The sequence below is a fragment of the Procambarus clarkii genome, chromosome 24 (assembly GCF_040958095.1).
Source record: "Procambarus clarkii isolate CNS0578487 chromosome 24, FALCON_Pclarkii_2.0, whole genome shotgun sequence".
In the NCBI taxonomy this organism is placed as follows: domain Eukaryota; kingdom Metazoa; phylum Arthropoda; class Malacostraca; order Decapoda; family Cambaridae; genus Procambarus; species Procambarus clarkii.
In genome coordinates, this window is record NC_091173.1 from 35418860 (window position 1) to 35423859 (window position 5000).

Genomic DNA, 5000 nt, shown 5'->3' on the forward strand with positions numbered 1-5000 from the left:
TTACTGTGATGAAGACTGTTTTTAGTGTAGATAGTTACAGTAATAAAGACTGTGTTTAGTGTAGATGGTTACAGTGATGAAGACAGTGTTTAGTGTAGATGGTTACAGTGATGAAGACAGTGTTTAGTGTAGATGGTTACAGTGATGAAGACAGTGTTTAGTGTAGATGGTTACAGTGATGAAGACAGTGTTTAGTGTAGATGGTTACAGTGATGAAGACAGTGTTTAGTGTAGATGGTTACAGTGATGAAGACAGTGTTTAGTGTAGATGGTTACAGTGATGAAGACAGTGTTTAGTGTAGATGGTTACAGTGATGAAGACAGTGTTTAGTGTAGATGGTTACAATGATGAAGACAGTGTTTAGTGAAGATGGTTACAGTGATGATGACAGTGTTTAGTGTAGATGGTTACTGTGATGAAGACTGTGTTTAGTGTAGATAGTTGCAGTGATAAAGACAGTGTTTAGTGTAGATGGTTACAGTGATGAAGACAGTGTTTAGTGTAGATGGTTACAGTGATGAAGACAGTGTTTAGTGTAGATGGTTACAGTGATGAAGACAGTGTTTAGTGTAGATGGTTACAGTGAGGAAGACAGTGTTTAGTGTAGATGGTTACAGTGATGAAGACTGTGTTTAGTGAAGATGGTTACAGTGATGAAGAAGTGTTTAGTAAAGATGGTTACAGTGATGAAGACAGTGTATAGTGAAGATGGTTACAGTGATGAAGACAGTGTTTAGTGTAGATGGTTACAGTGATGAAGACAGTGTTTAGTGTAGATGGTTACAGCGATGAAGACTGTGTTTAGTGTAGATGGTTACAGTGATGAAGACAGTGTTTAGTGTAGATGGTTACAGTGATGAAGACAGTGTTTAGTGTAGATGGTTACAGTGATGAAGACTGTGTTTAGTGAAGATGGTTACAGTGATGAAGACAGTGATTAGTGAAGATGGTTACAGTGATGAAGACTGTGTTTAGTGAAGATGGTTACAGTGATGAAGACAGTGTTTAGTGAAGATGGTTACAGTGATGAAGACTGTGTTTAGTGAAGATGGTTACAGTGATGAAGACAGTGTTTAGTGAAGATGGTTACGGTGATGAAAACAGTGTTTAGCGAAGATGGTTACAGTGATGAAGACAGTGTGTAGTGAAGATGGTTACAGTGATGAAGACAGTGTTTAGTGTAGATGGTTACAGTGATGAAGACAGTGTTTAGTGAAGATCGTTGCAGTGATGAAGACAGTGTTTAGTGAAGATGGTTACAGTGATGAAGACAGTGTTTAGCGAAGATGGTTACAGTGATGAAGACAGTGTTTAGTGAAGATGGTTACAGTGATGAAGGCTGTGTAGTGAAGATGGTTACAGTGATGAAGGGTGTGTAGTGAAGATGGTTACAGTGATGAAGGGTGTGTAGTGAAGATGGTTACAGTGATGAAGGGTGTGTAGTGAAGATGGTTACAGTGATGAAGACAGTGTTTAGTGAAGATGGTTACAGTGATGAAGACAGTGTTTAGTGTAGATGGTTACAGTGATGAAGAAAGTGTTTAGTGTAGATGGTTACAGTGATGAAGACAGTGTTTAGTGTAGATGGTTACAGTGATGAAGACTGTGTTTAGTGTAGATGGATACAGTGAGGAAGACAGTGTTTAGTGAAGATGGTTACAGTGATGAAGACAGTGTTTAGTGAAGATGGTTACAGTGATGAAGACAGTGTTTAGTGTAGATGGTTACAGTGATGAAGACTGTGTTTAGTGTAGATGGTTACAGTGATGAAGACAGTGTTTAGTGAAGATGGTTACAGTGATGAAGACTGTGTTTAGTGAAGATGGTTACAGTGATGAAGACAGTGTTTAGTGTAGATGGTTACAGTGATGAAGACTGTGTTTAGTGTAGATGGTTACAGTGATGAAGACAGTGTTTAGTGAAGATGGTTACAGTGATGAAGACAGTGTTTAGTGTAGATGGTTGCTGTGATGAAGACTGTGTTTAGTGTAGATAGTTACAGTGATGAAGACTGTGTTTAGTGTAGATGGTTACTTTGATGAAGACAGTGTTTAGTGTAGATGGTTACAGTGATGAAGGGTGTGTAATGAAGATGGTTACAGTGATGAAGACAGTGTGTAGTGAAGATAGTTACAGTGATGAAGACAGTGTTTAGTGTAGATGGTTACTGTGATGAAGACTGTGTTTAGTGTAGATGGTTACAGTGATGAAGACAGTGTTTAGTGTAGATGGTTACAGTGATGAAGACAGTGTTTAGTGAAGATGGTTACAGTGATGAAGACAGTGTTTAGTGTAGATGGTTACAGTGATGAAGACAGTGTTTAGTGTAGATGGTTACAGTGATGAAGACTGTGTTTAATGCAGATGGTTACAGTGATGAAGACTGTGTTTAGTGAAGATGGTTACAGTGATGAAGACAGTGTTTAGTGTAGATGGTTACAGTGATGAAGACAGTGTTTAGTGAAGATGGTTACAGTGATGAAGACAGTGTGTAGTGAAGATGGGTACAGTGATGAAGACGGTGTTTACTGTAGATGGTTACAGTGATGAAGACTGTGTTTAGTGTAGATGGTTACAGTGATGAAGACAGTGTTTAGTGTAGATGGTTACAGTGATGAAGACAGTGTTTAGTGAAGATGGTTACAGTGATGAAGACAGTGTGAAGTGAAGATGGTTACAGTGATGAAGGGTGTGTAGTGAAGATGGTTACAGTGATGAAGACAGTGTGAAGTGAAGATGGTTACAGTGATGAAGGGTGTGTAGTGAAGATGGTTACAGTGATGAAGACAGTGTGTAGTGAAGATGGTTACAGTGATGAAGACAGTGTTTAGTGTAGATGGTTACAGTGATGAAGGGTGTGTAGTGAAGATGGTTACAGTGATGAAGACAGTGTTTAGTGTAGATGGTTACAGTGATGAAGACAGTGTTTAGTGTAGATGGTTACAGTGATGAAGACTGTGTTTAGTGTAGATGGTTACAGTGATGAAGACTGTGTTTAGTGAAGATGGTTACAGTGATGAAGACTGTGTTTAGTGAAGATGGTTACAGTGATGAAGACAGTGTTTAGTGTAGATGGTTGCAGTGATGAAGACAGTGTTTAGTGTAGATGGTTACAGTGATGAAGACAGTGTTTAGTGAAGATGGTTACAGTGATGAAGACAGTGTTTAGTGAAGATGGTTACAGTGATGAAGACTGTGTTTAGTGAAGATGGTTACAGTGATGAAGACAGTGTTTAGTGAAGATGGTTACGGTGATGAAAACAGTGTTTAGCGAAGATGGTTACAGTGATGAAGACAGTGTGTAGTGAAGATGGTTACAGTGATGAAGACAGTGTTTAGTGTAGATGGTTACAGTGATGAAGACAGTGTTTAGTGAAGATCGTTACAGTGATGAAGACAGTGTTTAGTGAAGATGGTTAAGGTGATGAAGACAGTGTTTAGCGAAGATGGTTAGAGTGATGAAGACAGTGTTTAGTGAAGATGGTTACAGTGATGAAGGCTGTGAAGATGGTTACAGTGATGAAGACAGTGTTTAGTGAAGATGGTTACAGTGATGAAGACAGTGTTTAGCGAAGATGGTTAGAGTGATGAAGACAGTGTTTAGTGAAGATGGTTACAGTGATGAAGGCTGTGTAGTGAAGATGGTTACAGTGATGAAGGCTGTGTAGTGAAGATGGTTACAGTGATGAAGGGTGTGTAGTGAAGATGGTTAGAGTGATGAAGGGTGTGTAGTGAAGATGGTTACAGTGATGAAGGGTGTGTAGTGAAGATGGTTAGAGTGATGAAGGGTGTGTAGTGAAGATGGTTACAGTGATGAAAGGTGTGTAGTGAAGATGGTTACAGTGATGAAGGGTGTGTAGTGAAGATGGTTACAGTGATGAAGGGTGTGTAGTGAAGATGGTTACAGTGATGAAGGCTGTGTAGTGAAGATGGTTACAGTGATGAAGGCTGTGTAGTGAAGATGGTTACAGTGATGAAGGGTGTGTAGTGAAGATGGTTACAGTGATGAAGGGTGTGTAGTGAAGATGGTTACAGTGATGAAGGGTGTGTAGTGAAGATGGTTACAGTGATGAAGGCTGTGTAGTGAAGATGGTTACAGTGATGAAGACAGTGTTTAGTGTAGATGGTTACAGTGATGAAGACAGTGTTTAGTGTAGATGGTTACAGTGATGAAGACTGTGTTTAGTGTAGATGGTTACAGTGATGAAGACTGTGTTTAGTGAAGATGGTTACAGTGATGAAGACTGTGTTTAGTGAAGATGGTTACAGTGATGAAGACAGTGTTTAGTGTAGATGGTTACAGTGATGAAGACAGTGTTTAGTGTAGATGGTTACAGTGATGAAGACAGTGTTTAGTGAAGATGGTTACAGTGATGAAGACAGTGTTTAGTGAAGATGGTTACAGTGATGAAGACTGTGTTTAGTGAAGATGGTTACAGTGATGAAGACAGTGTTTAGTGAAGATGGTTACGGTGATGAAAACAGTGTTTAGCGAAGATGGTTACAGTGATGAAGACAGTGTGTAGTGAAGATGGTTACAGTGATGAAGACAGTGTTTAGTGTAGATGGTTACAGTGATGAAGACAGTGTTTAGTGAAGATCGTTACAGTGATGAAGACAGTGTTTAGTGAAGATGGTTACAGTGATGAAGACAGTGTTTAGCGAAGATGGTTAGAGTGATGAAGACAGTGTTTAGTGAAGATGGTTACAGTGATGAAGGCTGTGTAGTGAAGATGGTTACAGTGATGAAGGCTGTGTAGTGAAGATGGTTACAGTGATGAAGGGTGTGTAGTGAAGATGGTTACAGTGATGAAGGGTGTGTAGTGAAGATGGTTACAGTGATGAAGGGTGTGTAGTGAAGATGGTTACAGTGATGAAGGGTGTGTAGTGAAGATGGTTACAGTGATGAAGGGTGTGTAGTGAAGATGGTTACAGTGATGAAGGCTGTGTAGTGAAGATGGTTACAGTGATGAAGGGTGTGTAGTGAAGATGGTTACAG

General features: G+C 39.6%; 1 protein-coding gene across 1 annotated transcript in view; it reads right to left on the minus strand.

Moving 5' to 3' along the window:
* LOC123761544 (uncharacterized) overlaps positions 1–5000 on the minus strand; it is an 18592-nt gene that overhangs the window by 9715 nt on the left and 3877 nt on the right. The gene's annotated exons all lie outside the window — the stretch shown is intronic.